At 40.4% G+C, this 12,345-nt stretch overlaps 1 protein-coding gene across 6 annotated transcripts in view; it reads right to left on the bottom strand.

Moving 5' to 3' along the window:
- The window catches only part of FUT9 (fucosyltransferase 9), a 211,006-nt gene extending 202,974 nt beyond the window's left edge, over positions 1-8,032 (bottom strand). For all 6 annotated transcript variants that reach the window (XM_086707449.1, XM_086707447.1, XM_086707451.1 and 3 more), the window contains exon 1: positions 7,579-8,032. The gene's annotated coding sequence lies outside the window, so the exon portion shown is untranslated. The remainder of the gene's footprint in view (positions 1-7,578) is intronic.
- Between the last annotated feature and the right edge of the window lie 4,313 nt (positions 8,033-12,345).

The following is a 12,345-nucleotide window of genomic DNA, read 5'->3' as shown; positions in this document are numbered from 1 at the left end:
GAGGACAAGAAAAGGAAATCACAGCTCTGATTACACACCTGAAGACCACATGGGTAGTACAAGATGCAATATCTTAACAGAACAGCTCAATATGAATAAATGAAAAAGACAGAACTGGAAGCTCAGAATGGATTATCCCTAACTGTTCATGTAACTGAATTCATTGCACAGACTAAACAATTTCTATACTACACTGGACTGTGTCAATGCCTTCTTTTGTATCCTGTTGGCCCCCAAGGACAATGATAAACTCATATTTATGTGTCATGACCATGGATATACATTTGCAGTAACTCCCCAAGTTACAACAGGTTATCTCCAGGGGTAGCTGAATTCCTCAGCCATTTGCCATCAGTAGGTTGGCAGTATGAATGCCTCTACCCTCCGCTGCACAAAACTTTAACTACATAATGATATCCTGTTTATGACAAAGTCAGAAGCTTCCATCAGCAATGTCTTGACTGTGGTGTTTTCATACACACACACACACACACACACACACACACACACACACACACAATTAAAGTGACTGATAAACCCTGACAGAATTCAGGACTCTGCTTATCAAATAAGGTTTCTTGGGACTATATGGGCGGATTTGTATTATTTAATCCATCTGGCAGTCAAAGAAAAACCGCTAGTCTATTCAACTCCAACCAACAAAAAAGGTGCCCGGCATCTTACTAGAATCTGTGGGTACCAGAGACAGTATGTAACTCACTGGGATATTTTACTTGGACTTTCATATCAGCTAATCCAAAAATTGGCATCCTTTGACTGAGGTCCTAGCCCATACTCTGTGTTGGAAGTTGTCAAGTAATCTGTGGCATAGTCTCTACATTTGGTGTCCCACATTCCTAATAAATCTGTGAAATACAGGCCTCTGTGACTAACAATATTGCTGACAAAAGCCTCTGGAAAAGGCAGACAGCCTCTACTTGCAAGTGTCCCTTGGCGCTTTGGACTGGTCACCTCCCTATCATGCAGGGAACATATCATTTTGGGGTGAGTCAACTCACACTCAATGACTAACAATGTGAGACAGGGTTCTGTAGACCTCATTTATCAAATGGAAATGGTAATGGTATATTCAAGCTCCCAGCTTGCCTGGCTCCTGTGGCATCTCTGTTTTACATGAAAAAATGGCTCTCCCAAACTGTTACAAGGGTCCTAAATTTAACACTGCTGAATCTGCCATCCCCCGCCAGACAGCTCTGACCATGATTTGATCTATGATTTGATCTATTCCCCTTAATCTTGGCAAAAAAATGTATTAGAAACAGCAAGGGATGGCCCCAGTTTCTGAATTTTCCAAGTAAATACCTGTCAACACCTCCGGATGTTTTTTCCACTCCTATTTCTGTAAGTATTGCTTAGCCATTCAGTGGGTCAGACAAATGCCAGCTATTGATGTGGACAAATAGGACAAGTTAAATTGACTGCCCTCATGTAGTCCCTCCAAAACAAGTTCTAGTATCAATTATTCATGCTTAATTTAGAAGGTAAAATTTCAGACCCTTTATGGGTCTCTAAAGTCAGCGGGAATTAGCTATTGAAACAGCCAGTTGTCTCCTACAGGTCAAAGCACAAAGCCATCATTATCACTAACAGCCCTATGTCCCTTTCTATCACACAGCCATACCTGCTCAATAAATGTTCATTATTAGAGTAAATAGGATACAGAAACTTAAAATTACCTCTTTAAATTTAAATATATTTTGCTAAAGCAGTTTGTAAATGTTCATTGTTGCATAGATATTACATATATTGATCACTATCTCCATTTCTTTCCTCTTTTGTACATTTCCCATAGAATTTTCCTTGAAGATTTAGGCTTCTTAAAAGACAAACTTGGTATTTCAGACTTATGTTAAAAGTGTATATTCAGTTACATTTCCTTTAAAAACTTACCCATTGACCTATGAAGACTGAATCAACCATTGGCTTCATTAGTATGGGACCATCTATATTTGTTCTTAATAATACGCAAGTATCAAACATCTTTGTCAGAGTTAAAATTAATATGGGAAGCAATGAAAACATATGCTTTTTTAAGAACATAGATTATTTTTTTGCCAAGACTTAGTCATGGCAAACCTCCATCAATTTTGGCAAGGCATATTAAGACTAAGTATAGTCTTTTTGATTTTTTTTCTTTGGACATCCTTGTTCAGTAACATGGTGGCTATCGTAGGTTAAGGCTAGCTGGTGTCCTATGGCTCTTTTTTCTGTTTGTTCTTATCTGTCTCTCCAGTTATACTGTAAGTTGATTGAGGGCAGGACCTATATCACATTCGTCCTGTGTCTGTAGTTATGACTTCAGTTCTTCCCGTACAGTAGGCCCTCAATAAGTGGAGGCTGAACTATATTCCAAAGAAATTAGGTTATGGGAGCCTTAGAAATGTAGTCATTTTTTTCAGTTAAATCCATGTCTTAGTTGGTTTAAAGAGGGCCATTTTCTAAGACAAGGTTTTCCCCTCAGCTTTTTTTTTTAAGTTTATTTATTTTGAGAGAGAGAGAATGCACGTGCACATGAGCTGAGGAGGGGCAGAGAGAGAGAGTGAGAGACAGACAGAGAGAATCCCCAACAGGCTCCACACTGTCAGCACAGAACCTAGTGTGGGGTTCGAACCCACGAACCCTGAAATCATGACCGGAGCTGAAACCAAGAGTTGGAGCAGGCTTAACCGACTGAGCAACCCAGGTGCCCCTCCCCTCAGCTTTTGAACCAGACACACAGCAGTCCGAAATCACAGATTCTTGGAAATTCAATTAACCCAGGCACACGTAGACAACACAGTATTCTTCCATGTAATGTCATTGAGAAATCAATCTATATTACCATGTTGCTCTTCCTAGGTGAGACAGCACCGATAAGGCACCATCACCAAGAATACATTTGAAAGTTTATCTTTTACCCAGTAATGATGATGGTTTCCCATTGATTTAGTCATTTATTTTCACTGATCTGTCTGATCAGTGGCGAGAAAGATAAAAGTGCTAGGATTTTCAGTTGCAGGCTTGGAACTTTGTGAAACAAATTTATCTTCCCTGACCATCTGAACTATTCACAGGGTAGAGTGACAAAACAAAACAAAACAAAACAAACACAAAAAGTTTGTGTGCGGATACATAAACCTTCTCTGTGATCACAAAAAGACTGAATATAGGGAGAGATGAAACTACATGTTTATTTCACCTGTTTTACTTAGGGAAACCAAAATCTGTTTTTAGGAATATTTTTCAATGAACTATCTATTAAAAGTTAAAAGGGAAGTATCCAGGAAATTAAAGAAATCTTATGGGTGTAGAATTTATGATGAAAATTAAGAAAAAATGTTAAAATGTTTTTATGTGAACCAATAACAGTTAAATTTTCAAAACACTTCCCAAGCTTTAACCTGAAGGTGGAAAAGACTGAGCAGAAAAATATTACTTTCAACTGTGATGGTCACAGGACTGGGCATTCCCTGAAGAAGCACAGACTTTCATTTCACAACTTTCAGTGTTCTTTAATACTCAAACTGATTTTTCCCTGATAACCTTAAAATAAAATCAGAGGGAAAATTGATTTTTATTTTATAGAAAGATTTACAGCATGGGGTCAGGAGACCTGGATTCTAATTCTGTTCCTATTAACTATTTAAAAGCCTTGCGTAAGGTATAGTAAAATGATGAGAATGGAGTGCCCTCTACATCCTCCAATTGATATCTAAAGTCTGTATTTCCTTCCCTTAAAAATGCCAAACATTCTCTTTGCAGCTACATGAATAAAAATGAATTTCACACAGTCACATGTTAAATCACAGAATCTAAATGTTTCTTTTCTGCAAGAATTTCAATTGTTTCATTGATCTTATGAGAGTATCACTTTTTTTTTCAATATATGAAATTTATTGTCAAATTGGTTTCCATACAACACCCAGTGCTCATCCCAAAAGGTGCCCTCCTCAATATCCATCACCCACCCTCCCCTCCCTCCCACCCCCCATCAACCATGAGAGTATCACTTTGAAAGCATTATTAAACTCTGGTTAAATCATCATGCTAGTTTCGAAATATTCATTTTGCTTATTTGTTGTTTGAGAATTTTTGGTTAAATATTCCTTCCCCTATGGAATAAAGATGGAAAACAGCCATATGTAAACATTGATGTAATAATTTGATATGTACAAGTAAAATATGAGGATTATTTTGAATTCATAAAATTTGAGGCATTTAATGATATGCAGATCCTTGTGAATTATAAATAAAAATGCAAAAATCCATAAAAATTGAATATATATGGGTATATAAACAGAAAAATATAAATGATATATACTAAGCTATAAAAATATTTTATGTAGTTATCCCTCAATGGAATCTTCTATCCTTCATAGAACACTAAAGAAAGCACTTGGCTCTTTATTTAATATAATTTTAGGTGTGTGAACATTTGTGTTTTCCTTATTGCAAGGTTTTGTTTTTAAACTTGTCTAAAATATTATTTAGGTCAATTAGTTGACATAAAACAGTTTGGCTATAATCCCCAGGTTTTACTGAATAAAATAGATGAGCCACTTCATTAAAAAAAAAAAAAAAAGGGAATTGTTATTGCTGTAATTAAGGAAACATTTCTTAAAATCCAAGTTGGAAAAAAGCTATTATCCCAAATACCAAAATAACAGAACCTGTATTTAGTTACCTTTACTTGAGTAAAGAATTTAAACAAGTATCCTTAGATTTTTATCCTTTCTCTCTCCCTTCTTGCATGCTTTCTCTTCCTCAACACAACCCCACACACACTACACAAGGCCAAAAAATGGTTTCACATACAGCATTCAAATAATATAATCTATTGGTGAAATAATCTATATCATTTCCGCAGTTTTAAATTTCTTAATACCAATTTTTTAATCTCTCTTTACCATTGTAAACATTTACTATAGACCTATCCCATCCTCTAGGTGGCACATAATTGTGAGCAATAGAAGATACAACTTAATGATATTGAAAGGTGTGCCATTTAAATATTGGTATGCCTTGTTTCCCCAAGTGTTAGATTTAGATGTTTTGCAAAATATTAAAAATGACAATGACTTGAAATTTAGGCAGATCCTGAGTTCCAGTTAATCAAGAGTTCCTGAAATTCCTGCCAGAATGTATGGCAGATTAATTACTTGCATTTTCATAGCCAATTCTGAGACCATTTTAATATTGCATGTATATAAACAAGCATTTATCCACGCAAAAGGTGTGTGGAGACATTTCTGATATTGTTTAGAATTTGGCATTAATTAGAATTATGTTAGCATATATCACTTGAACTTATCATTTATACAATTTTGGACAATAACTGATCAAAGTCATCATTGCTCCTTGCTTTCCTTTTCATTCAATTGGGTGTATCTTTTCCAATACAGATTCAATGTTGTTGGACACGTTGCATACAGTAAGCATCCACTGTTATAAAACGGTAAAAGCATTAAAAGGAAAAAAATGACCTTTTGATTCAGCTCATAACTTATCTACCATCTGTCCACTTCATATGACCACATGTGCATATTTGTAGTAATTGTAAGTTTTAAAACTTGTTTTTGAATATTCTTCTTAGTCGAGCATTAAGTTTAAACAACGAAAACTTCTAAATTTAGAAAACCAACAATAAAGTCATTACTCATAGCTCCTCCTGACTTTAGATGCAGCTCTCCACAATTACTTAAAAGCATTGCTTGTTAGTGACTTGCTCACTGCATTTCTGCCCATGTCACATAAAAAGAGAAATAAAGGCTCAGATACAGTTTGAGTTAAAACAAATTTTTTTTTAAATGTTGACATTGGGTAAGGGAAGCTTTTAAGGCAATCCTCACTAGACAAATTCTCTAAATAATTGCTCAACTTTTCCCTTGTATTTCTTGTGTAGGCAGAGATTTGCTAGTTTAAAGTGAGGAAACATCTCTCTGCATCAACTACAAGAGCAAGAAAGCCAATTTAATTTTTATTTCTCCAAAATCAGTTAAAATAATAATGATCACGTTACCAGGAAATTCATATTCACACACCACACACTCAAATGGGGCACCTTTTAAAGTTTCTGACATTTATTTCTGAATACTCTTGTCTGCATGAATTAGGGCACAAAGGTCTATGACCATCAGTTCTTTAGAGTAAAATATGCTGAAGTTAATATGTTTTCATCACTTCTTTGCAAAACTGAATCATAAATTGTGTGCGAGTAGTTTTGTTTTTAAGATTTCAAAACATGGGGAACTTTAGTATTTAAATCCTTCATCTCCCTCATATTCATTCATTGAGCACAACTTTCTGTTTTCCCTCAAGCCAACTAGAGATACTAAAAGGTTAAACATGGTTCCAGAAGAAAGGGCAGCTGCCCTAAGAAAACTTCTACAGAAAGACTGGATTCGAAGATACAACACAACACCTGCGCTCATATCGTGCAGGAGCTTTTCAGCACACGTTTTCTGATCTCACTATATCCCACTCTCAGCCATTAAACCTAAAGAAAAATAAGGGCTCTGTCTTATTGCAAAGTCAAAGGTTTTAAAGGGTGAGTTTTGTGCCACTCTCCTCTCCTTCAAGGAAAAGCTCCTTATCCTCAAGAGTTGCTGATAGTGTCGTTGCTGAAGAAGATTCATCACCCAGTCAGGTGCATGGTTCTCAACCTGGAACTAAGACCAGTTCCGGGAGAACAGGTACAATAGAGGCGTTCCCCGTGTCAGCTAAGAAGCCTCTAAAAATGAACAGAACAAATTTGAGCAGCGTAAATAGGTGTGTTCTTTTAAACAACAATAACAAAAAAGTTTAGTCGCAAAAGGTTGTGTGTGTGTGTGTGTGTGTGTGTGTGTGTGTGTGTGTTTTATTTTGGTTTTTGTCTTTCTGTTTTCAGGCTTGATCACATCAGACCCTAAACAGCCCAGGTGCTAAGAAACAAAGTAACTGTACACAAGCCAGGATCAGCGCTGTGCCAGTTCCCGGAGGTGACTGTCAGAAAAGCAGACAGAAAAGAGGCACCATCGTGTCGAGGGAATGAGGTCAGAAATCACCCGGTGGACCATTCGCTCTGCGAAGGAATACGGCGGGACAGTGGGGCTCGCGAGCCAGGCAGGCTTTGTAAAAGGAGAGAAGGTGGGTCAGAGGCGGACTTTGAGGAGAAGGCTTTGTCAGGCGAGAGACCCGGTGAAGGGTGGCAGACGGGGGCGTTTGCCAGCTGACAGAAGCGGGAAATCAGAAGAGGGAAACGCGGGGACCCTGAGGGCAGAGAAGACCCCGCGTCGGGTGACGGGGAGGGTCAGGGCCATCCAACGCTAAGGCTTAGTGTGGGGGTCGGCAGCTGGAAGGTGAGGCGGGACCGCGAGCTGCCGGCAGCGGTCCCCGGCAGGGAGAGGGGGTTCAGGTTGCCAGCAGGTAGAGTTGAAATCAAACAGCCCCTCGGAGACCGCGGAGCAGCGCCCTCCCTGAACTCCCTGCCTCGAGGTTGAGGAATCACAGCAGGTGGTTTTGTGGTACCTCCTAAAGCAAGGGGTGTTCTCTGGGCGTCCAGCCCGGGCGCCCGACCCCCGCGCTCTCCCGGCTACTCACCGGTCCAGGGAGGGAAGCGCCATCCGGGCGCGCGCGAGGACTGCGCAGCGCAGGCGGCAGGCAGGGCCGGGCGGCGGTGGCGGCGCTGTCCTAGGCGCGGGACTGGAGCCTGGGGACGCCGGGGCGGCGACAGCGGCGGCGGGGGCGCAGGGAGCTGCCGGCGGGGAGGGCTGTGGATCCGGAGCTGCTGCGCCGCGCGCGCTCTCTGCCCATCTCCGGCTCCGCTGAAGCGGCGGCTACTGCTGCTGCCGCCGGAGGGGAGGGAGTCGAGGGGGAGGGGAGGAGGCACGCGGTAGGGAAGGAGGGAGGGAAAGAGGGGAGAGGGGGGCGAGCGAGGGGAGAAGAGGAGATGATCTCCCAGAGTGGAGAGGAGGAGGGGCGGGAGGCGCGCACGAGCTCAGCAAAGGTTCCCACCAGAAGAGCTCGGGGGAGAGAAATGCGAGATGAGGAGATGGTTCCCTCCCCCGCCCCCACCTCCCCTCCCCTCCTTCCCCCTTCGCGCCCTTTCCTTGGGCTCTTCCTCGAGTAGCTCTGACCGGGGGTTACCCAGGCTGGGCTGGAGCCGGGGCTTCTGCGCGCTGGTGAGAGTGCTGAGCCCCAGAGGCGGCCGCGACAGCTCCCCGGCGCCACCGGCCTGAAGCACCTGTGCGCGCACACACCGCCGCCGGCTCCATTGCGGCGGCTCTCCCGCCGGGATCTGCGGGCCTTTGCCTTCGCTGTCTCCCCGTTCTGGTCAGATTATGCTCTCGCATGTGCATCCATGACATGTGTGTCATGCCCCTACTGCGGTTCGCTTCCTGGGAGCTTCTTGGCACAGGGTGTCCGACCAGAAGGTGCCGGCAGGGAGCTCAATGCAGGCAGCGGTCGCCAGCTCCTTAGAGCTGTGGCTGGTTAAGGGTGGCTGTGTTTGTTTGCCGCCCGGGTTGACTAGTTAAAGAGGTTAAAAAAGAAGAAGAAAGAAAGAAAGAAAAGAAGTCTTACGACCTGATTGCCTGGGGTCATGTTTTCAATTTTTAGGGAGGTTGTAAATGTTAAGGGGTACGGGGGCAGTCCATTATCTTCTGTCTTGGTTTTCCTCCCTTTCCCCTAAAAAAACCGTGTCCTAAAAAACCGGGACACGACTTAGCACGTTTAGTGGAAATATTTCTCAATCTTTCTACTGCAGAGCTTTTCGTTTTTACCCAAATTCTCCTCGTGTTGGCCTCGCTTTCCTGTTGTAGATTTTCTTTGCTCTGTTAGACTGAATCATTCTTGTTTATTCGCAAACTACAAAGACTCGCATGAAAATAGATACTGTATTTAGCGCCTTTTATATTCACAAGCTCAGAGGGGTGAATCCACACATTTAGTAAATATGAAACAATTGGGACATTGTTGACTTGATTTCCATGAACCATAATTCTGTTTCATAATCTTCACGTGATAGTTGAGGGTAGGCAGAGAGCAAGTAAATTAAGTGTGTAAAAGGTATGACTAGAGAAAAGTCTAGTACAACTCTCCTCAAATAACATTTGACGTGATAGAATTACTCCCCGTGAGCACACTGAAGAGAGTTTTAGATTGTGTGTGTGTGTGTGTGTGTGTGTGTGTGTAATTTTAGTAGTCTTTCGGTTAGTTGAGTCATTTTTTACAAGCCTAAAGCATCTTATCCTGTAGTATAAGAAAACCAGGCACTTTATTTTACATAAATGTGTCTTATATAACAAATGTACCCATATTACAATACTCTCAATTGTATATGGAGTACAAAGACACATTTTTAATGCAATAAGGCATACCCTAAAATGATGAAAAACCTCTAGCGTTTCCCATATACATTCACATGAGAAAAAACAATGTCTGTATGAAACATATTGCTGGATGGTTTGGATATTGTCAACTTGCTAGAATCTTTCCTGTGGGACACATCTGTTAGTGAAAATGTTTGGTTTCACATCTACCTAATAATCCGAATGAGAGAAGCATTTCCTCATTAAGGGAACGGCAGACATCAAACTTTTCTGATATACCTTAGCTTTGAAAGGCATGTGTTACTGTCTCCTGATGTTCAGCACTGCACCATGCAAATTCACCATATGCTATTCTTCTTTGAAGAAGACCATAGGAAGAATATAGTGGGTGAGGGCCTGCACCTCATTTGACGTTAACATTTCTCAGTAGTGTCTAGACTGCAGACATAAGCAGTAAATTTTTCAAATCCTCATGGCTACTTGGGCAGAAAGTGGTTACCAAAAATTTAATCTCCATTTTCTCATCCCTGTTTAAGATATCCCTTACCCTTCCTTCACTAAGGTAATTCATCTTGGAGAATTTTTGTTATTTTCCTCCTATACTTGATTATGAAACTGTAATAGCAGTGTCTGTATAGTCTTGTTTTACCGTTGGAAAAAGACAAAAACAAACAAGCAAAACATGGAAACAAAAATGCCTTAAAGCCAAGCAAAAAGAAGGGATGACATTTAGAGCACAGCAAGACAAATTTTTAACTCTTCATCCCTAACCACTTGGCCCACCAGAGACAAGAATAGGTGATAAAAGATGGAATGGTCTTCCCGTTCTTCTGCTGGAGGACTTGGATTTCAATTTAGATTCTCACGCTGGGTTAAAACTGGCTTTTCACCTCTATCATGTCATTCTCCCCCTTTTATATGTCTTTCCTCTTCTACATGTGCATTAGTGTTGCACTGTGTTCTTCTTTACAACAAAGGAAGCCAAATAAATAAATAAATGAAATAAAAAGCTTCACTTTAAACACTGACGCTTTGCATTTACTTAGTTGAAAACAAATTCTTACATTGCAATTTTCTGAAGTCAGATCTATTGAAAACCCTATCTTTGAGCAATTATTGCAATATACTACCAGATGCTGGTTAGCAAAAGAAATATCATTAATCTATTTATTGAATACATATATTTAGTAAGCACCCCTGGTAGGCAGGCACCATGTTAGGCCCTGGGGATATCACAATGAAGAAAGATGGTAACCGTGGCCTTTTGAAGGTTAGAGTCTAATGATCCAATAAAAGTGCTTTTTCACCAGGAAAGATGTTTTTGGTGATGATGATAATGATGATAAATTTCAAGCCCAAAGAAGAAATATTTATTAGTTAAATTGTAGGCATTAACAAGATTGGGGATAAAGCAATACAGATTATTTGGCTTTGTTTGTAGCCAGTTCTTATATCAGTTGTTGAAAAAAGAGAAAGAAGCATTAGCGGAAAAAAATAATATTTGTTGTAGTAAAAGGCAACAGTAGAATTTTTTCAGGCCAGCGAAAGTTTTGATGAGCCATAACTTTTAAAAATAAACATTTGCGGGGCGCCTGGGTGGCGCAGTCGGTTAAGCGTCCGACTTCAGCCAGGTCACGATCTCGCGGTCCATGAGTTCGAGCCCTGAGTCAGGCTCTGGGCTGATGGCTCGGAGCCTGGAGCCTGTTTCCGATTCTGTGTCTCCCTCTCTTTCTGCCCCTCCCCCGTTCATGCTCTGTCTCTCTCTGTCCCAAAAATAAATAAACGTTGAAAAAAAAATTTTTTTAAATAAACATTTGCTATTATTGGTGGGGGAAAATGGAGAGTAATAAATGTCTTTGAGGTTGTGGAGACTTCTGAAAAATCATATATGTACCATGTAATACATGTGGTTAGTACTGCTGAATACGTGGACAGATTTTACAATGATGATGATGACAATAATCAGCAATTTTTCCCATTCTCTTCCTGCAAAATATACCAAAACAACAAGGAGAATTAAAACAAAAAAAGAGAAATCTGAAAATTCTAATTTCAGCAAAATCAGGAGATAGATAATCTGCAGTTTCCAAAGAGTTTGTACAAGATGCCCAAACTGCTGAGATCAACCAGAACTTGAAGACGAGGAAGTAAGGAGAGGAAGAGCAGACAGTGGGCCCAGTGTTATCTAATCTTAGAAAGTATTGATAAAAATATTGTTCCTGAAAGTGAGAGTTTCACTCTGAAGTGCAAAAGCTCTTTCCCCTGGTGACAACAATGGATTGAGAAGCCAAAACTTGAGTACAAGCTGCAAAAGGAGGAAAGGAAGAAGCATGTCAGGTGTAGACAGGCTCAAGAAATGTATGCTTTCTGAACGTAAATTGCTTATCTTGACTTGCCAAACGTATGCATCTTATTTACAGAAATCAGTGTGGGGACTGGAGTGAGTGGGACTGATGATAAGAACCCTCTTGGGCATGTCTTGTGGAATGAAATGTAGGGCTACACACAGATTAAACAGAGGAGTAATGTTTGCAAAAAGCCTTCTATCCCTTCATCAGCAAAGAAGCAGAACATTTGTAAATCTCAAATGGCTGTTTTCCCCTCTTTTCTTCCCAGGAAATTAGAGGAGAAAAATTTAACTCAGTTAATGATGAGTAATAAAAAAAAAGAATGGGCATACTATCAGTACAAAAATAATATAGGAAAAACCTTACAGAGGAGCATCAAAATGTAATAATTGTTGAGGAACACATACCATAACAGTGTTGCCATGGAGAAGTTGAAAAATCTGTCCTAACATTTTGCCATGAATTTTCATAAGGGTGCAGTGAAGGAGTTGCTTCTATGAATGAAAACTACAAGGCACAAATTTGAGAACCTGGGGATAGTTGAGGAGATAATAGGAGCAGATGACCCAAAGCTGGCAAATCTTATGACAAATTAAGAGTGAATATGGGAGAATTACAAGGTGAAATACACACTGAGGTAAATACAGCAAGGGAAAGAGTGCAGAAACGAGAAAGGCTAGCAAGATGAA

This window comes from Puma concolor, chromosome B2, assembly GCF_028749965.1.
Source record: "Puma concolor isolate L17-30 chromosome B2, mPumCon1.1.hap2, whole genome shotgun sequence".
NCBI lineage: Eukaryota > Metazoa > Chordata > Mammalia > Carnivora > Felidae > Puma > Puma concolor.
The sequence above is the reverse complement of the archived record's forward strand: the minus strand, read 5'-3'. Positions and strand labels throughout refer to the sequence as shown.